At 37.9% G+C, this 22,545-nt stretch overlaps 1 protein-coding gene across 4 annotated transcripts in view; it reads right to left on the bottom strand.

Annotated features, from left to right (window-relative positions):
• Window positions 1-22,545, bottom strand: part of esr1 (estrogen receptor 1) — a 248,537-nt gene that overhangs the window by 171,755 nt on the left and 54,237 nt on the right. The window lies entirely within an intron of this gene.

Below are 22,545 nucleotides of genomic sequence, written 5' to 3'. Positions count from 1 at the left end.
CCTTTTGTATTAAACAGTCAATGAGTTCTCACAATGGAGATAATTTGGATAATGATCATATTTTGGTGAACATCTGCATAAACTATCAGTTAAATCAAAGAACTGTTGTGCTTGTGATTACTGGAGGAAGCTACACCTTGCTTTCCAATCAATTCTTTGTCAGTTCCATGAATGCTAAGTGTTTTGTTGTTAACTCAACACAAGCTTGGCCAAATCCGCAATTTTGCATGCTCTCATGAGATTTAAGAAGCCCTGACAACAAACTGTCGATAACACCAATTACAGATTAAAAAGCACAAAGGAGGGTATGATATCAACAGTACTTGTAACTTTAAACATGAATCTGATGGGATGCATGATGTATTATGAGACAGCCTGGAAAAGTTTACAGTTTTAGTTAACTGTCATAAAATAGCAGAACACATAATGCTGACCATACACTGTGCAATTTTGGCCTGATTTTGGGCCAGATTTGCAGTTGGCGGCTGATTTTTTGAGTATGCCCGATTTGCAGCTTCATCAGACATCATTTCATCATTAGGGTGATTACCTATGTCATTGAGAATTGACTTTAAAATACTACTAATTGTTTATAAAGCCTGAAATAATTTTGTTCCATTCTATATTTTGGAATACCTGCCCCCCTACACTCCAACCATAGATCTATGAATGGAGGTCTGCTTATAATTCTAAGAGCCAAGCTTAAAAGAAGTGGCGAGGCAACCTTTTGCTGTTATGCACCTAAAATCTGGAATACTTTACCAATAGAAATTCACCAGACTAATACTGTTGAACGTTGTAAAAAACTGCTAAAAACCCATTATTTTATTTTGGCTCTTTCATAGCTACATTTTTGTTGCATTCCTAATAGTCATAGATATATCATATTCTTCAGGGATCTGCAATATTTACTGTACTAATCTCTACTATTCTCTTCTCTCTTTTCAATTCTTCTATGTTGGTAACCTGCCCCAGCACCACCTGATCAACGCACCATGCAGCCACCTGTAATGATGGGATGAAGGCAGGTGCCCCAGCTATCCACGAGACCAACTTCATCAAATCCTATCACGTGAAGCGAAGCCTGAAAACAAAGGGAACTGATTTACGACTACTTATGTTGGGTAGAATGCCCAGTGTTGGCTGGGTGGTCTTTTGGCCTTGGAACCCCTGCAGATTTTGTTTTTCTCCAGCCTAACTGAATTTTTTTTCCTGTCCTCCTGTCCATCTCACTTTACTTTTTCTCTTTTTCGTTACTTATTCTTTAACATTATTGCCTAATCTTAATTGTTTTTTTCCTGTAGCTTTCTCTTTGACATCCTGCAAAGCACTTTGAGCTACATTGTTTATATGAAAATGAGCTACTGTATGTTATTGTTGTTGTTCATGTGCAGTATGAGAAAGGTTGCAATGCCCGATTGCATCTTATGATATTGTACGATCAGAAGAATTTCTGTCATATCAGAAGAATATCTATCACATCAGAAGTTTCAATAGGCTGTCTTGTAGTGTGAACAGTCTTGTGATCAGATCTTCTGATGTCGCTATAAAATTTCACTGTGCATGAATCTCAGCATGCTGTACTTTGGGTATTGCCTTTGTCATGCTCATTTTCACATTTTTGATTTCAAAAATCTAAATATTATCAAGCAACACACATACAACTAAATGACTAATAAAAGAAGTATCTTTACTGGAAGAACCCAAGATAAATGCACAACTGTAAATTACACAGACTATGAATTTCTAATTCTCTCTGTAAAATAGACAGGCCGCACGGTCCACACCTCAACCATTCATATGTCAAGTTATGCATTTTTCTTTTCTTTGTACTTTCAGGCACACCAAACAGCAAGAATCAGGAACACAGCAATTTTCTTTGTTGACATTTTAGGAAGCCTGTAGCCATCATGCTTTTCTTGAATAGGTAAAACTGTCACTGTATATCTGTTGTCAGAGCAACCATGTAAAGGCATGTTGATTGGACCAACGTGTTTGTACAGTATGAGCATATATATACAACTGGCAACTGTATCGTGCAGTTTGAATAGTCACTTGCCCACTATTTCTAAAAATTTCACAGTGTATAGTCAGCATAACAGAGACAGTGGTGGTCTTTAAAGCAGTTGATCAAGAACTAATAGTTGAACTACTATATAATAACACAAAACAAAGAAATGCGTTCACTATAAAGAAAGCAAGAGAAGGATGCAATTCATAGCAGACCGATACATTATGGTTCTTAATTTGGGTATTTCATAATTATAAATTATATGTATGATATACTAGGGGGCTTAGCCCCCTGCTCGCTTCGCTTGCCAACCCCTGGGCCTGCACTACGTGCTAGCCTCTTTGCGGTGCTGCCACCTGAGTATGTGGATGCGGATGTACAATTTACTAACTATTTTACATTACAGCAAGTAATTAACCATATTAAAAAATAGTAAAACGTAATAATTTGAAAGTAAATTATGTTTCATGTTGTGTTAGAGTAATTAATTGCGTAATATGAATTTATTCTGTTTGTCTTTGAAATTAACACGCAAAAATTTTTTAAACATGCACTTTTATTGTAAAACGTCAGTAAAAACAATTTTTGGAATTACATTTTTGCCAATATCGTACTGAATTTTTATTCTGTGTTTAGACTTTCATCATGAATAACTGCCTGTGCGCTACGTTACGCACTAGCCTCTTTGCGGTTCTGATGCTCACGTATGGGGATGTGGATGTACAATTTAAACAGATTTTTATTTTCATGGGATTTGTTACATATGCATCAATGCAACGTACAACTGACTGTGATTGAATTTCATTTCTTTCTCTATATTAAATAAAACAACTTTTTTGATTATTTGGCTCTGAGATTTGTTAATTGTCTTTGCAAAAGCTATTCTAATGGGAAACTATAAACATTTTAATATGAATGGCATATCAAGATCTCCTTTGTTGTCTAATGTTATTTACGGAAGATGGACTACATTACCTTTCTTGGATACATACTTCTTTCTACAATAATTTGTGTGTTGTAAGACCAGATGTTGTTAACGGTTTGAGATATTCTTTGGGTTATTGTAAGTTGGTGTTTTCATCTTTCGCATGATCACCACCAACTGTTGCAACATAGTCTATGGATACTCATTTAACCAATTTGCCGTGTAACCGTTCAACATTTTGGACACATTTAAACAATTTGATGTGTAACCGATCAACATTTTTGGTGTTAATTCATTTGACTCTGTGCTAGGAGTGCGCATGTACTAAATTTTTATGTTGATAACCCTTTGTGACAAAATTCTTTGATAAGATTTGGACATAAAACGTCTTCTTTAATTGGGAACTTAATGTGAGGAAAACGTTAAAATGTGTAATAGCTGAGAGCGCAGGAAGTGTGTCTGACAAAAGCATTCACACAAATGAGAGTTTCGGTCTTGTTTGAAAATGTTTGAGAGGAGGGTGTGACTTGGAAAAATGTCAAAGCAAAAGTCTTGTCTCGCGGGAGTTGAAAAAATCTCTCTTCCAAAAAGTCTTGTCACGTTGAAGGATTTCTTTATATAATAGAGAGATAATATTGGCATAGATTGCCTCTAAAACCTGAGTTTTTACATTTTTTCTCCATTGAGAATTATCCTAACAGAATTTGAAACTTTAAGGTCTGCTTAAATGGCTTGGCTTCAACTACAGCTATATCCACACTAGATAGTCAGTTCATCGCCGTTGTGATGTGATATTTTGCATACAAGTTGATAAATATTTTGTATGTCTTTATTTGTAACTTAGGCAAAACTAAGTCAGGAAAGTGAATTTTACAACAGAGTTGGGGGAAGTGCCTGAAGCAAGTTTGGTAAATGTTTCTCTGCTAATGTCTCTCTCTCAACCCCCATAGGAAAGCCAGGCTGCCTAACTGCCAAACTTTACCTTAACATATGATTTTGGGGGCAGGTGTGAAGATGTTCTATCCCCCCACTGGTCTGAAGTATGGCTGTTTGGAACTGGCTTGTATCAGAAGCCTTTAAGTACTATGACGCCCTATTGGCTCTAGGGGTTGGACAGAGAATCTATAAATTTGCTCACTCCCTCACTTTCTCTCTCTTACCAAACTGATGCATGAACTGAAAAGGACAACACAATGAAGAGCACAGCTCGGCAGCCATATTGAGACAGGCATGCGGCCTGTTCTAAAGAAAGCTGACCACAAATGATGCCTTAACTAGAGACATTTTAAGTAACTAACAAGTCTGTGTGCCTCCTGAACTACACATCACCATTTATCAGGTTGCATGGTTGCCGATATTCAAATGTACTTTGCATATTGTTATTATTTATGAATATTATCAATAATACATCGTTTAAATTGTAATTTAACTCCTGCTTGTCTTTTACTACACCTAATTGCCTGAGGTTATACATGTAGAAGGGAAGGTGGGGAGAAGTTATATACTATAATGCCTTATAAACAGTGGTAAGTCTATGAGATTTGTAGGCATTCTGACAAAGGCTACATATTAATAATACAAAAGGGGAAAGTAGAGTAAAATATTACTCTACCAAGACAAAACAATCACGCCAATAATGTGCCTCTGTGCATGTCTTCTTGGTTCCAGGAACAGTTCCTTTTGCCCCCCATAATCACCTTATCCTGGAACCATCTGAAATTAGCCTTATAATTGCAACTCATTTAAGATCACTGCTGTCAATTGCCCGCTACATCTTTTATGAAGTGGCAATGAGTACCAAAGTACTACTTTGCTGTCTTCCCTTTTTCTTACAAAGCATGTCCTTAGTCTTTCTACCCAGCATTCCAGCTGCCATCAGATGAAGAAAAATTATAGTGTTAGAAGAGTTTTCAGGCCCTTCACACCCACTTCTCTATGTGCAAATGTGTTACGGTGCTGGAATTCATGGGGATAAAAATTCAGAGTCCTTTGCTCTTCCCAATGCTGCACTCCTGTATTCATGGTCACCACAATAACTACTGTGCAAAGGTTGTAACAGATGCTGAGGATCACAATCTTTGGTGTGACAAAAATTCCCAAGAGTCACAGAACCCAACAGCATTTGTTTACTACAAAGTACCTGATAACACTGGAAAAGGTCACATCTGTAAACTTTCACTTCAAGAATAGAAACATTTTTTGTAGGTTCTGGTCACACATCCTGGCCCTGTGCTATGTTTAAAGAAAAGTATGCAAAAACGTATTTTATATGTTTTAAAACACTATGCTACATTAATACAACTGCTGTAGAAAAACTCATAATGTTGGTAATCAACAAAATCAAAAAAATGGTTTAATAATTCAGGCTGGGCAGGAGAAAAAAAAATTGTATTAATATACATGATTATCATATGTCAGGATATAAACCATTAACACCATTAGATGAGAGTTCTGTATTACTGAATATTAATAGTGCTTCCATCTAATTTCTGAATATGCATCTTCTATCACAGGATGGTGTAAGCCAAACACATTTCTGGCAGCATTGAGCATCATGAAGGAACCAGCTCTGGACAAGCAGTACATCACACTGGTCACTGACACTTTTCCAGTTTAAAATGACCAATTTCCAGGTTTTATGGAATTTTGCTTTATTTGTATTTGGTTTTTTTTTACCACCTTGTTTCTCCCACTATATTCAACGTCATTTTGAGTAACCACCTTTAAGATGTCAGTTTTGTGAGTTGTTTAGTAACGGCTGTCTGAGTTGGCCAAGAAAGCTAAACAAATTGTACTAGACAGTCCCAATTCTAAAATCTTTGCCTTTTTAAGAATTCCTTACTTGGTTTGCCCATTGGTTTTTTTGTATTTACTCTTAGGATTCTCCAAATAAAAACAAAAAAGAAAACATTTCTTCTCCTTTTCTGTCTCTGTTTCTTTTTGTGCCTCTCTAGAACATTACACTAATTAACTTCTCAAGTATATCCTTTCATTGTGGGAAGAAACCACAATCCCTATATGTGGAGAGCACAAACAAACTACGAACAGACTTTGACACAGAGCTCTGCAGTAGCAGTATTAAATGCTGCTCCGGTATGCCATCATTTTGTATTAATTTATTCATTCATTCAACTATCTGTGTCTTTAACACTAAGACTTTACTGTATCATTGTCTACATATGCGAAGAATTGTCTACATAAAATTTATTTTTGATGCATGGAGTCATTCGGTCAGTAGTTCTTCAGGCTTCACCAGGTTGCTGTAATGAAAAAAGGTGATTGCTGCAAGAACAGTAGAGCTGTTTTTGTTTTATGAATCATCACAAATGGCTTATTGGTTTGCGCAAGCGGGCTAAATGAAGCCAAGTGATAAGGCCAATCAGCTGCAAGCTCTTCAACTTCTTGCTAACTTTTATCTGCTGAGTTTTAATTTATAATGCCTTTTTATAATGAACAAGGCACAAGGATTCCAATCCAAATATCGTATAGCTCCAAAGCATCTATACATTATTTCTAATCTGGGATTTACATAATTAAACCAGTGTATCAAAAATGTTAAGATTTAAATTGGCATTTAAGAGGTAGTTCAAAAACATTACAACTTTTCAAAGTAATTTGTACAGAAAAAAGTGGGGTGTGTTATGTGTGGAATTTGCATGCTCTCTCCTTGTTCACGTAAGTTCTTCCTAGTACTCTGACTTCTTTCTGTCATACTATAATGAGAGGTCAATGGCACAATGCAGTTTTTAAATAAATAATCGTGTACCAGGAAGTGAAGGTTGGGTGTGCACAAGCGTGGATTGCTCTGGGGTTGATTGGGGTGCTTGGCTGATTGCACATGTATGTGCAAATGTGAGCAGATCAGTCAGATGCCTCTTTCACAACTCAGAGGTAGCGGCATATCACCCCAGCGCCCAATCAGACCATATAAAGAGGGATCTGTATGGCAGAGGGGAATAGGCGGGACAAAAGAGCACAAAAAAAGTAAGAAAAGTGAAACAGAGGTTAAAGATGGGAGAACAAAGGTTTGATCAGGAGAGGAGCTGGTGTGATTGTAGAGTGGAAGCAGGCAGTCGGGAAAGTGAGCCCCAGCAGAGGAGCACGTGGTCGATGCTCAAGATGGGGCTGGAGGTTGTTTCTGCTGAGCATTTCAGAAGCAGAAGCGACCAAATACTCCAAGTGGGTTCTCACTTGAAGGTCGTGTGGTGACAGCGGATGGGAGACAGAGCAGGGCACGTGGGTTCATGTATCTGGCGAGGAATGGCAACGAGGGACATGAGTCGGGATTGGGGCATCCCAACGGTGATCAAATGAGGTGGCTATGGTGCAAGCTTATGTGAAGAATGAATACGCTTGTCGGCAGGTGTCTCTGAAGGCTGAGCAGACCCTGATGGGTGAGCACCAGAAGGATGCACCAGGGCTTGTGAGTTTTTAAAGAGCTGCTTCCTGCTTGTGATTTTAACCTCATTTGAATGGATATTTATTTGATGATTTTAACCTCACGGTATGGTTTTTATTGATTATTTATTTATTGAGAAAAAGTTATGCACTGCACTATTTGCACTTTCTTTTTGGATTTGAATAAAAGCACTGATACGTTTTGCACCAACCAATTGCTGAATGTGTGCGTCCTCATTTGTCTGGCTCATCTTGATACACTACTATCAACGATTTCGGGTTGAAGAGGCTCCTGGAGGTGATAAGGGAACATGTAGCTGACCTGGACTGTCACACATACATATGTGCTTAGGGGGCATCTTCTGGGTATCTCAGAAAGTGAACAATACCACCCTAAGCAGAGAGGGGGCACTGCTTGAGGAACTGTGACCCAGTTCCACTTCTGCACAGATGCCTGGCACCTTCCGCGCCTCTGACATATAAACCCCAACTCCACAGGAAGTCAATGTTCAATGTGGGATTAGTTGTTGCAGATGTCAGAGCACTCCCAATAAGCATCTAAAACCTGGAAATCGATTTAAGTACCCACGCATGCTGTTTATTTTCATTTCAGTTTCTTCTGCCATTGTGCCGGCTAGTACCCCAATCCTCCTTTGAACCTAACGCTTCTTTCTTACCACATCACAATTCGATTTCCCCAAGCAATACATATTTGGCTAATTGATGTGTGTAACCTGTCATGGTAGGAATGAGCAGTGGTTTGTAGGTTACTGTGCTCATCACAGGAATAGTGTCTCATATAGGGTGGTTTCCTGCCTTGTATCAACTAAATATCTTGTTAGGTTCCAGCTTGTCATGAATGAATTACTAACATGTAGTGGGTGCTCTTTTCAAGCTAATACCTCCATATACTGGATCATCATTTTATAAGTTAATAAATTTTGCTTACATGCCAATAATGAAACGAGAAGAGACTATAGTTATAATTAGCACTTGATGTTTATGTATCCCTTTATTTTGAACTATCTTATCCACTTCAGAGTTTGAGGACACCTTTCCCACAAACACTGCACACAAGGTGGGAATCAATCCTGGAGAGAATGCCCATCCATAATAGGGTACACATACACTGGGTTAGCATTGTCAGGTTGTGGGTTGCGAACCTGAGTACCCTGACAAAAACCAACACAGAGATGTGGAGGATTATCCAAACACTGAATCCAGGTCACGATTCAATCCCAAGAGCTCTGAGGCTGCAGCACTACCCACCCACCATTCTGCCTTTTACATGGGCAGATAACTGAAAATGTTCTTTAGGGATGCACAATTTTTAGGCATCTGTATATCTGCCCAAAGTTCATTCACCTAAATAGTGCTCATCTTTTCAAAAATAATATGCAGTATATTCATATTGGTAGCGCTGAATTTTTAAGCAAGGATGAAAGAACATTTTGATGTATTTATTTTTAAACTGAATTGCTCATTTTAAGCAAAGGTAATGTATTCCTAAGCACATTGATTTTTTTTTTGTATTCATACTTCTACCTTCTTTGCTGAGCCAAAGAATAAGATGAATGTTTACTCTGTAGATTTATGGTACATTCCACATCAGAACATTAGTCATTTCATTCTACTGAGGAATTTCAAACTCACCAATCATAGCTGTTGCTATAGAAATTGATAAAAACAGCTGCGAGAGGCAGAGAGGCAGATAACTTTTAATGTTCTTAAGGTAAAATAGAAATGGCAAACAGTTGGCTTGCCAGACTGAAATCATGTATTGTAAAATCCTATCAAGGCACTGCTGGCATATACTGAATGTTCATGAATAAAGTCATCCTGCTGGAAAAGAATTTATGGGCCTAAAAACAAGGTGTGAGTCAAGGGAACATAAATTGAAAGCTTTCCTTTAGTACATACTTTCTTCATAAAATAACATCCAACCATTAATTATTTTAGCCTTTCTCAGTATAATGGAGAGCCATGGTCACAATTGCTCTTTCAAGGAACCAGATATAATTACTTTTAATTAAAAATAAGTAGGGGGCTTTGCCCCCAGCTCACTTCGCTCACCAACCCTCCACCCCCCACCGGCCTGCGCTACGAGCCGTTGAGAAAAGGGGGACTTAACGCACCCCAAGGAGACGTGGCTGATACCTCCGAAACCCCCTCTTAAACAGCAATTCAGTGGGAAACAAATACAATTTTTTTTTCTACCAACTCTTTGCTCATTCAGCTGCTGGCTTGCTGCTGCTGCCATGCCGCGTGATCACTTTGAACGTTTAAAAGTTTCTTTCAGAGTTTCGAATTTTAGTTCTTTCATTTTCTCTAACCTGCTCTGCATGTGTATCACACAAATGAGATATGATTGAATCATGTGTGTGGTTGTAAATGTTTTAGATGTGGGCGGGACTTTTCCAAATCTCTTTGCGTAAAGTCTTGTCTGGCAGGGCTTTAAATTTTCTCTCGGAGAATGTTAAAGTATCTCTCATCAAAAGATCACGTCTCATCTGCCAAGATTTTTTTTTATAATAGAGAGATAATGAAAACTGCTGTTCAGCGCTGTTCATTTTTGTTCACCTACTAGGTCCAAGATAATATCAAATTGAAATGTATATGTCCCTAAGGTGCTAATGTTTCCCTAATTCCTAGGCAGATGTTATTATATATTTTTGCAATTCTTTGTATATTTGATATCTCTGTAGCAAATGTGCACAATTGGTACTACATAGCATCCAGCAGACCAGTAGGCCTTGTGTGTGCAACTTGTATTAAAGCAATGACTGGCATCAGTAAATTTATTTCACTTAAAATTTTAAATAATAGGAAAGTTACTACAAAAAATAAATGCATCAACAGGTCTTCACTTAGGATCTCAATTGTTAAGGATTAGTAGAGTACAATCTTTAAATTTATACTAAGAAAAGGTCTGAATACAAACGCACACACACACACTTTTATATGCAGACAAGGGCTATTATTCAGTAACTCTGTGTATATCAAAAGTGGGCCTGGGATTCAGTGCTAGAATTTGGATAGAATTATATTCAGTGACAGATTTCAGGGCTGGTGAATGGACCAATGCCTACCACACCATTCAGGGCACATGAAATTAATAACAACGATGCAAAGTTTGTTGAAATTAAAAAAGTATAATTTGGATACTAGGATTTTTTGTTTTTATTGTGGGTTAAACAGTAGCAGTGTGGTAAGTAATACTACACATCTCATGGGACATGAGTTCATCTTCTGGATGCACTCTTTACAGAATAGATTCACTTTTTTTGTGTCTGTCAGGGATTCTCCATTTTTGTCCTACACCTTAAAGATACAAATATAATTTGTGAGTAATTATGATATTCTAGTGCAATACATATTGTAGAGGCAGCAGAGAAGTTCCTTGCGTAACACTATTTCCAGCACTCTAACAAGGGAAGTCAATACATCTGTTTGGTCAAGAGAGTCCACTGTCAGCTCATTAATTTGAGACATTTTAAAAAATGTTACCAGAAGTGATTCATCTGTTGTACTGAAAGTGTGTTGACACTCTTCATTACAGTTTATTTTGGTGATATGTTTTCTGGTAGAAAGATTCTAAAATCACTGCTTGTGATCACCCCAGTGTGAATTCGCTTTACATTTGCAGATTGAGATAAAAAAAAATTTAAGTTCTTTTCTGAAGAAACCTTTTTCTCTGCTAAGATCATCAATAATTATCATCAGTTTACTAGCAATCAGAATGGGCTTCACTTATTCAATTTAGATAGATAGATAGATAGATAGATAGATAGATAGATAGATAGATAGATAGATAGATAGATAGATAGATAGATAGATAGATAGATAGATAGATATTTGCACACAGGGGACATTTGGATTTTTATAGAAGCTCCTTAAATAAATAAATACCTAAATAGTTAAATAAATATTGTGGCAGATGGCCGGGGTCTATGCCCAGCCAGGACGCCCCTTCGCTATATGTTCAGGGGGAGCAGCCATGGACTGTGCAATACCTCCCCCTGGACGCTAGATGGCAGCCCCCCTGGGTTGGAGCGGTGCCTTGGTTTCCTGCAGGACTCCATGGGAACTGGAGTTGGGTGCAGCCCTGTTGGGTCCTGCAGGCACCGCCACGGGGTGCTGCATCTGGGACTCCTGAGCCCTTATGGGCAGTGTATTTGCCACACCCAGAAGTGCACTTGGAACTCGGCAGTCAACCACCTGGAGCACTTCCAGTTGAAGTATAAAAGGGGCCAGCAGCCACCACTCGAGAGGCCAGAGTTGGGAGGAGGAGGACGAAGCTTGACGGAGAGGAGTGGTGGTTAAAGGAGAAGAGTGTGGTGTTTTGTGTGGTGCTTTGGGACTGTGTTGTGCCTGTGGGACACGGGGAAGACGTGCCCCACAGGTGAAGAAAAATAAAAGTTTCTTTGGCTTTTATACGTGCCTCTGGTGCGAGTCTGTGTCGGGTCAGGCGCCAATATAGCACCTTTTTTATAATATATATATACACAAACTAGAAGTCGCTAAAAGACACTAAATGTCATAACTGTCCATCAGTTATGTGAGGTCCCAGTGAGGTATTATGTAGACGTATTGTTGTTGGTATAAAGGAGCTTCAGTAGTGTTTTCCTGACACACTTCTGCTGAATAACTTGTCGCCTGAAAGTCCTCAGTGTTAGTGTGTCAGAGAGGATGTGCAGCATTCTTCATAATGGCACTCAGTTTTGTTTTAATCCTCTCTTTCACTACTGCCTTCAGGGGGACCAGAGTGCATCCCAAGACTGAGCCTCTCTTTTAGTTAACTTGTTGATTCGGTGGGCCTTTCTTAAAGTGATGTTACCAGCCCAGCACACCACAGCATAGAAAAATCGCACTGGCCATCACAGAGTTATAGAAGATGTGTAGGATGTCACTTTCCACATTAAAGGAATACGTCTCTTAAGAAAAAACAGTCTGATCTGCCTTTTCTTATATAGCTCCTCTGTGTTCTGAGACAAGCCCAACCTGCCATTAATGTGGACCTCCAAGTACTTATAACAGTGCACCACCTCTGCATCCACTCCTTGAATAGTGAGTGGACATAAAAGCTTTTTGGTCAAAGTCAATAACCAGTTCCTTGGTTTTGCTGATGCTAAATTGCAGACAATTCTCTTTGCACCAACAGACAAAGTCAAAGTTCTCCATCTGACTCCTATTATCTGTCTCATCCCTCTTATTGATGCACCCTGTAAGTGTAGAATCATTTGAGAATTATTGAAGATGACATGACCCGGTGTTATATTTATAGTGATATATATATATATATATATATATATATATATATATATATATATATATATATATATATATATATACACATATGATTAGAAAAGACGCAGGACTGTTCTTTGTGGTGCTCCAGTGTTGCTCACATCCATATCAGAAACACGGTCCTTGAGTCTCACAAACTGCTGTCTTCCTGACGAATAGTCCATTATCCAGGACACCACAGACTCATCCATCTGCATATCTTTGAGTTTATGCTGAATTTATGCTGGTGCTGGAGAAATCAAAAAAACAAAATCCTCACAGTGCTGCCAACTTTGTCCAGGTGACAATAAGCCTTCTGGAGCAGATAATTGCATCCTCCACTACTTTGTCCAATAAAAAAACTGTACTGGGTCCAGGTGGTTAAAAACAAAAGGACACATACAGTAAGTGCCTCTGGTCTGTAGTCATTAGGTGAAGAGAGAGGTACCTGCCTTCTACAGAACAGGAAAAATGCTGGATGTTTTTTCACAGCAGTGGTACTTCCTGGAATCATAAGGACAAACTAAATAGGTGACAGAGGATGCCACAAACTTGGCCAAGACAGGTTTAAGAACTTGAGGACAGATTGCATCTGGGCTTGCAGCTTTTGCTATGTGTCGCTTCCTCAGTTATCCCCTTAACTGGTCTTCAGTTATGGACAGTCCATACTGATGGTCAGAGGTGGACTTGTCACTCACCATTCCAGCTGACGTGATAGAAGTTGTTGATGTAGTAGGGATGATGTAGGGAGACTGGTTATTGGAAGAAGGTGGTAGTGGGGGAGAAAATCTGTTAAATATTTGGTTCAGGGAATTAGCTTTGCACACACCCCTTTCTACCACCTGAGCTGTGGATTGCTTGAGATAAATAATTATGCCCAGTCCATTCCAGACATCTTTCATGCTATTATATAAAATATGGAACCAAAGTACAGTAGCACTTAGGTAGTGACACATTTCTCTGCATTTCTGTTATGGAATATTGTATTTCAGACCACCCTTTGTTATAAAGTTTTTGAATCCATAGATAGCATTAGTGACTTACAGAGATCTTTACATTAACAATGAATTTGCATACTTTGACTAACTCAGTTGTAAATAAGTAACTCTTCAACACACTTTCTATTTACAAGTCAGAAACTTTGTTAAAATGAATCTGCTTAACTTCCCTAATCATCCATCGATATTCAAACTTGAAAATATTGTAGGTAGTAATAAGGTGAATATTAATAGCATTTCTTCACTTTATCAACTATTGTCATTATGTTCACAGTTAGATTATCTTAGACAACACTGGGAAAAAGACACATTTTTTAAAATACTTTATTCAAGGAATGAAAATCCCTTATTCACAACATTCATTTGTCGCCAATTTGTACAAAACACACTATAATTCATCTACAATATACAGACACTGTCATGAAAAATGTGCAATATCACCTCTGCTCACTGTATTTCACATGCGAGGTAATGTGTTACATGCTTGGCTAACAATAATGATCAAAAGGTGAAGTTCATCATGCATCACTTTTTTAATGATACAATTGCTTCATTTAATCTGTAACTGTATGTGTTTAAGGGGAATTTTGTAGCTATTAGATCGCTTGTTAGGTTAATGTGCAAAACATCTCTAGGTATATATTCTGACTAAATTGAGTTTATATACTTTATAATAAGTTAAAATGCTTTAAACTTTCTCTAAACAATTTCATTTGTTATCACAGTGGAAAAACATTTACTTTTTAGAAACCTCTTAATAGGAAGAATAACATAGAATTGCTAATTTAAAAAAATGAAAATGATTTAATTCAGATTGTGAACAATGTCACGTAGCTCCAGCCTTGCTATGTTTTGGGACTGTCCTAAGTTAAGACCTTTTTGAGCAAAAATATTTGCCTTTCTATGAGGCAGAATTGGATTTACAGTACAATTATTCCATATCAACTTAAAGCAGCGTTTGGAGTAACATCAGATGAGATTAGCCTATCTAGTGATAAACTAATTGTGATTTTCTTCAAAATATTTTTAGTATTGTGAGCTAATTTTGCTCATCTGAAAGAATTCTAATTCATCCTCCATAACTCAATGGGAAAATGATATTTTCTATTGCCTAATATTAGAAGAGATCTATTTTTTTTGCATGGTACATGCAGGGCTTCTTTAAAATCTGGCAAAAATTAATTAATGTTATTTTCAAACAAGTCTTCTGGGCTCCTGTGTTAGACTCCAGTTATTTTAATCATTATAATGGGCTTCTGATTATTTACTAGCTGTCTGTCTTGGGCTAAGAAGAGGTTTTCATGTTGTTTAAGATAAATGTGAACCTTAGCCCTTACTAGATTTACTGGATTGATTGCACTTTAAACTGAATTTTTATCTTTTGTTTATAGCAATGTGTGTTTGATTTCTTCTGACCTGTTGCAACTTGTCCACCGTCAGTTCATTATACGTTTCACGTGACAGATGAACTAACAGATTTCATAAAATTATTAAAGTTACTAGACATTAAGCCCGTTACAATAACGGGTGCTAGAACAGTAGTGCATATACATTAGTAGGAACAGTCTATATTAAATGGCAAGGGACCTTGACCTCATTCTATTTCTTGTCTTAATTTTTTTTTGTCAAAAATATTTTTGCAAGAAGCCTAAAGTAAAATAATAATAAAAATAAAACAGAAACGTATATGACAATACAGTAAGTATAATTAATATTACATTTATCCTCTCCTCTGTGGCTATTGATTGATGTGTTGTGTCTGTTTGAAGATCTCCTATCCTGCCTCTCTTTATTTTAGCTTGCTGTGGCGTCTCTCCAGCAAGTACTGTGCAGTTCCCCAGCAAGTATTTTAATCTGTGCTGGCGTGCAGCTGATTATTGTATGTGTGGCGTCTGCCCAGCAACGGATTTTATGTGCATGAAAATAAATCTACTTTTAAAAGTCATCCTATTGTAATATCATGAAAATTCATATATTTAGGAAAACCCCTTCAATGACTGACACTTTACACTTTACCGGGCCAAGCTTGTTAATATCAAATCTGACATCCTCAGAGTATAACAACAAAAAGCATAACAACAAACACTAATCCCACCTCTTTGGGGAAGCTGGTCTCAGTACCCGATTGGATTTTTCGTGCTTTATGTTTTAGGTGTTACCTCATTTACCGAAATCTGATTGGATTGGCCGCGCGATATTTTATAGGTCCCGCCCTCTCTGTCTTGTGTGACTCGTCAGGCGGCCTTTGAAGCATCTTCTAGAGGCCAGAGACTCTGCCACTCATTCCGCCCTTCCATGTACTTCCGCCTTGTCCATAATATGCGTTTAATTTTCTGTCACAACAGTGGGCAATCAGCAGAGTCTCCCCAGGAACTGATGTAATGTGTGGCATGCAGCTGATAATCGTGGCTGTGGCATCTCTCCAGCAAGTACTGTGCAGTTCCCCAGCCAGTATTTTAATCTGTGATGGCGTGCAGCTGATTATTGTATGTGTTGTGTCTCCCCAGCAACGGATTTTATGCGCGCGGCCGCGAGTACCCAATCAGCACTCTCCCCAGCAATGATGTCCTTTATTAAAGAGTGCCCCGCGCATGCGCACTTCACCAGAAGACACACACACGGACACATGGACGCACACAGGGATTTTATTAAAGAGGATAAAATACACATTCTGTGGTGGGTTGGCACCCTGCCCGGGATTGGTTCCTGCCTTGTGCCCTGTGTTGGCTGGGATTGGCTCCAGCAGACCCCCGTGACCCTGTGTTCGGATTCAGCGGGTTGGAAAATGGATGGATGGAAGATACACATTGACCATATATATTCAAGGTCAGGGGGTTCAATGCAGGAAACAGCCCTGGACAGGGTGCCAATTAATTGTGGGGAATAGGGACTAAACACTCCGGTTCAGTGCATTATTGACACCAAACAGGATGAATCAGGGATTCATTGCATGTTTACTGTATATACTAGTCCTCCAATCAGAATGAAAAACAAACAAAAAAATGAAATTAATTGTAAAAGACAAAGTTTTCAGGTCCTCTGATATCTAGTGTTTGTGTTCTTTGGCCCAATACTACCTCAGCTTATGTCTTATTGACAACAGTGGAAGCTGGTAGGACCATCAGCTCCTTTATTCCATCCATAGGTTCTGTGTCCCAAAATGCCCATTTCAACACCATTGTTGTATTGTGCTAAAAGCTAAAAGGCCAAAGACCATCTCTTACTATGCACAAGTAATAATTTAGCAGACACTTTCATTAACAGTTTGGACTCGTTTAGAAGACAAACTTTGTTTGGATGGTTTTGGATGATGGCTTATATCTCAAATCAATCATTAACACTTTGTGCATGAAAATGGCAGCAGGAGTATTGCTCTAGATGTTTTAATGCTGACAAGTAGAGTTGTTGAACTAAGTAGAAAATATAACATATTTTTTAGAGTTGGAAGAAGCTTCTACAGGGGAAATGCACACACACAGGCAGCATGAGAGAGAAAGCCATGCACACACACAGACAGCGCGACAGAGAGACAGACGCGCACACACACAGGAGCATGCTAGAGACACACACACACAGGCGCTCCAGGCTCGCAAAAGGGAGACACACGCACACACACACACAGGCGAGAGAGAGAGAGGGAGGGACGCATAAGTTAGAGAAGGCTTGTTTTTTGTTTTCAGTTGTTTACGGTGATCGGTTCGTAGCCTGCATTGTTGCAATGTTACTTTTCTTGGTGGTTTATTAAATTACGGATTTTTCAAATGTTCATTTTTTCCTCTGTGCCTAAAACTCATTAAAAAAAAAAGTGTTTTTAGTGAGCGGTTCCTAGCACTATAGCGCAAACTATTGCAGTGTTAGTTTTCTCTGTGGGTCAAGGTTTTCTCAGTGTTATTCAATGTTTTTACATTTAGTTTACTATTACGTTGTGCATTCTATGGTATAATTAACTATATTTGTGTTTAAAAACTAAAAAATATATATATTTACATACAGTTCGTACAGTCTGGAACGGATTAATTGTATTTACATACAATCCTATGGGGGAAATTGCTTCGGTTCACGACCAAATTGGTTTAAGACCAGTTTTGGAACGAATTATGGTTGTGAACCGAGGTTCCACTGTATGAGTTTTTTTCCCTATTATATTTATTTCCAATATGGTGCAGCACAGTGGTGCTGTTTTTAATACTGCTGCCTCACACTTCAAGGCATCAGGGGTTCAGTTCACAATTAAGCCATTATATGCTGTACTCTATGTGAAATACACACATTCTCCATGGAGATTGGTTTCCACATTCTACATTAATAGTCACATCAACAGTAAATTAGGTGTAGCCTTTGATAAATTGATATTCTGTCCATTGTTAGGTGCTGCATTTTACCTGATGCAAAACAGATAACTCTTTAATAAAAGAAGCTGAAGGAATGAATCTAACCATATAAATGTAATGGAAATCACTACTGGTGCACAGCATGAAATCATTTATTTGAATGGATTGAATTTTTATTTTACAATATTGTACTATGAAAAATGAGTAAGGATTTAGCACTACAACACATGTGCAGGTAAGAGCCATCCAGGAAACTCAGGTAGGCCCGTCGATACCACTCCAAGGCACAGTTACTAATAGTGTCTCCTACTTTTTCTGAAGCTCTGAGCAGCAGTACCCAGGAGAGGAAGTCTAGTCCCAACCCCAGTGAGTGATCTGAGTTCCCACAGACTCAAGGAATATATAAACGAACAGTCCAACAAGGATACCGTCTTTCAAACAAAGAAGGTAAAGGAGGCAGAGCTCCCTGACACCAATGTATTTAGTTAAAGTGTAAGCGGCACTTGCTTTTGTTTCAGTTTGTTTATTTCTTTTGAACAAAATGTTTTAGTGGATATATAATGGCTGAAAAGATGATATATAGAGAGCCATCCATACATTTTCAAACCCATTTAACCCTAATTTAGGGTCATAGATTACATACAAATCATAAACATTCACACATGTAAAATGTATAAAATGTGTGTTTACATAACCATGTATATATATATATATATATATGGGCAAATAAACTGACTTTGTTAACAGACTGATATATCCATTAGCAACAGAACTAACATTTTATAAATTCCACATATTTAAGTAACGGCTGCTAAATCATATTAACAGTGTATGTCTCTTTTACACTAATCTGCCAAGAAACATTTAGACCTCAACATCTTAGGATGCAAGCCATAAAAAAAAAAAAAAACAAAAGCATTAGCCCTAAAATGCATGGCATGCAGACAGTTACCACAAAAAACTTGGCAAGATGGACAGGTCCAGGATTTTCAAAGAAAATAGTAAGGAATCTAAACACAAGTGGCAAATACTGATGTATCAATGAGCATATTATGAAAGAAATAAAGAAAAACAAAAAAACAAGCAAGCATCATATTTTATCCTTGTCTTATTATATGGTTTAACATGTGTTAACTCGATCAGAGTGGAATTTCAGCAACTCAAAGCAAAAGCAGCTTTGCAATTTCTACATTCCACTTCAGATTCAGAATTGTAGTTTGTCAACTTTTTACACACTGGTAAATTTCACTTCAAACTAATTTTTAAATTTGGCAAAAAAAATGACAAAAAATTATTTTGGTTCTGTTAACCACATTTTTTTCCATTATATGGTCAAAGGAATCTATTGTCTATCTCTGTGGCAAAGGATCCATGTTGGGGACAAGACCTGAAATGGCTGCCCATCATGATGTAAATATTAATCATATGATGTTATCAACATTAAAACTATACAATGTGACACAAAAAATACTGATGATGAAAATGATGATTAAAAATTCCTGCTTTGCATATGGCACATCACATACATTTATAGTAATGCATTTTAGTATTAGGGTGGCATGGTGGTACAGTGGGTAGCGCTGCTGCCTCACAGTTAGGAGACCCAGGTTCGCTTCCCGGGTCCTCCCTGCGTGGAGTTTGCATGTTCTCCCCATGTCAGGTTAGGTGCATTGCCCATTCTAAATTGTCCCTAGTGTGTGCTTGGCGTGTGTGTGTGTGTGCGCGTCCTGTGGTGGGCTGGTGCCCTGCTCGGGGTTTGTTTCCTGCCTTGTGCCCTGTGTTGGCTGAGATTGGTTCCAGCGGACCCTCGTGACCCTGTAGTTAGGATATAGTGGGTTGGATAATGGATGGATTTTAGTATTACAAATGTTTGAGATAAGCAATCTGTTGGAGTGACAAATGTAATGCATTTTATTGTTACTTGCATTATAAAATGCATTCCAATAGATAGTGCAGTGCAAATGTTAAATCTACATTGATTACTTAGATTTCAACCCATCTGAGAGGAGTAGCACAGCATGTACACTATAATCTGATATGCCTCGAGTCTCAGTAAGACAAATGGCTTTACAAACACAGTGTAGCACATGTTATGCAATAGGTTTCTCTTCAGGAGGTTGTCAAATCAAAGAAATGGTCAATCAAAAAAAACAGATAGTCAAAATATTATCTTGTTCAGTCCATCCCTGAAAGGTCTCTTACTGTTGAAGATCAGCTTAGTAATAATTTAAAATTAAAACTTACATTTCTGTGTAATTCAGTACATTTGCACCATCCCATGTTCTTGTCTCTCCTTCTAATATTAATATTATTCTTATTAAATGTCCTGTCTTTCAGCCAAGTGCTACAAGCTGTCATACTGAGCACCTAACGTACTGCAACATATACTTCCACTGCCTATTCAGTTATTTGACCCTTTAGGTTCACCGGTAATAATTTCACCAAGAAAAAGTTATATAAAAAAGAAATAGATATATGTATGTACATATGGTATTATATGAGAGTAATTTACTGTAAAAGATATGGACATGAATCAACAATACATGTCAAAATAGGGAATTTTTAAACCCACAGAAGTTTCTATATTTGGGGCAAGTTATTAGAAACAACACTGATATAAGTTAATACTGTATGTCTATGTGTTTGTATGTGACAGTTATCACTTAATGAGCGAAGTGGGTGTACTGGAAAATAATCATAACCTGTTCACTTCTGATGGCGAACTGCTATCACAGTTGTTCCATGAAAATGTTCCTGGAAATTCGCCCTGCGGCTTTGGCTTCTTCTTATTCTTTTTACCTGGAAATTTACCATGCTGTCCTCTTCTTCTTTTTATTGGTGGCTGGCAAACCAACTGTAAAGGTGCATTAACACCACCCACTGAACTAGAACGTGAAGAGTCAGGATCGTGAATCCAATACCTACCATGCAAAACCTACACAATTAAATTACCACCCAACCGTTCTAGATTAAATATTGTTATATAACCCTATAAGCTTCAAGTACTTTAATATCTTTTTATAATTCCTCAACATTGACCATATCCAACCAATGTTTCCCTGCCCAGCAGCTGGTTTAGATGAATATTTTTTTTTCCCAGCATCCTATGATCCTTTGTGAGGCGAGCATGATATCATAGAGCTGTAGCAGCCATGCACAAAACTTTCAAGCATGAATAGTGTAGGATCGTTTCTGAACTGTTTTGGCCAGGCGTGATGTCACACCCCCCGATTTGTATTCCACCCCTATGTAAAAAAAAAAAAAAAAACTAAAAGCTTGCAGTATTTTTTGAGGGGTACATTAGCTGATCATAATGAGAATATTATGAGTACTGGCACTGGATATGTAACACTGATCCCTAATAACATTATTCGCTGATGAATAATTAGCCACACGTCCAGCTGTGATTCAAAACAAGCCTTAAAGGAGCCAGAAAAAGACAGAAAAACGCATGCAATCCTGTGAAATAATATTAACGAAAGATGCAAGGCATTTCCTTCTTCTTTGTGGAATAAAAAAAGTGCAAAGAATCTTCACAGAGATCGGAAACAAAAAGACGTTCCAGTATCAGCTGGAGCTTCCACTTAAATTAAAATAACAAGCCAGTCTCATGCTGCTGCTTCATTGCATGGCTAATGTGTTCCCCATCATTGGAACTCTGTGAACACAATGCTAGAAACATTTTTTTACATATTGCTAATTTGTGGTCATTTGTTGTTTTCTATTTGTAATTATTGTTTCTTCTGCATCTGTTGTTGTTTGAGGATTGGTGGCACAGTGGTGAGCACTGCTGCTTCACAGCCCTGATCACAATTTTGTCCACAATAATCAGTTTGGCACAGTTGATGGATGCTCCCCTAGCCCTCGAGTATAATTAAAACACCACACAGCACCATTATTAGCCACTAAAAGCTAGTTCAGTTCCTCCATCCCCATTGACTTCAATGCAGTTCACAAAGTTGGGCAAAGCAATGTTTGCTCATCACTACTAAAGATCGCACCACAGCCATTTTAATTGTCACTGTTCTGTGAGAAGAGTGAGGCCCTTGAACCACTTTAATATGACAGTTTGTGACAAGAGAGATTACTATGTTAAACCTCATCCAAGTTTTCCTCTGCCAAATACAGATATAACTATCCTTTTTTTCTGGCAAAGTTCGACATTCTCATATCAGGAGCACAAATCATATAATGATGTTTAATGGGCACTCATTGATTAAATCACATTGAGACACTTTAAAAGAGACTTGTATATTAAAATGTGAATGTAGTCCAGCACAATGCAAGTGCACTTTTCACTAGCAAAGCTATGCAGCACAGGACTATATTTAACAGATACTCTATTGGTGAAAAAAGCAACAAAGTAAAATGTGCATTGTGCCATTTTTTCAAATAAAGATTTTATAGCCGTCCTTGCTGGTGATATCCAAAACCATAAAACTGAAAGAAGGTATCTTTTCCTTTTAGCATAACTGCAAAGTGGCAGATTAGCTAATGAATTTCGCTAGTGTAGTATCATTTGGACTAATCAAAAAATTACCTACAATTTAACTTAGGAATTCCTCTTGTCATAATAATAATAAAAATTTTCGCAAT

The sequence above is a fragment of the Erpetoichthys calabaricus genome, chromosome 3 (assembly GCF_900747795.2).
Source record: "Erpetoichthys calabaricus chromosome 3, fErpCal1.3, whole genome shotgun sequence".
Taxonomy (NCBI): domain Eukaryota; kingdom Metazoa; phylum Chordata; class Cladistia; order Polypteriformes; family Polypteridae; genus Erpetoichthys; species Erpetoichthys calabaricus.
The sequence above is the reverse complement of the archived record's forward strand: the minus strand, read 5'-3'. Positions and strand labels throughout refer to the sequence as shown.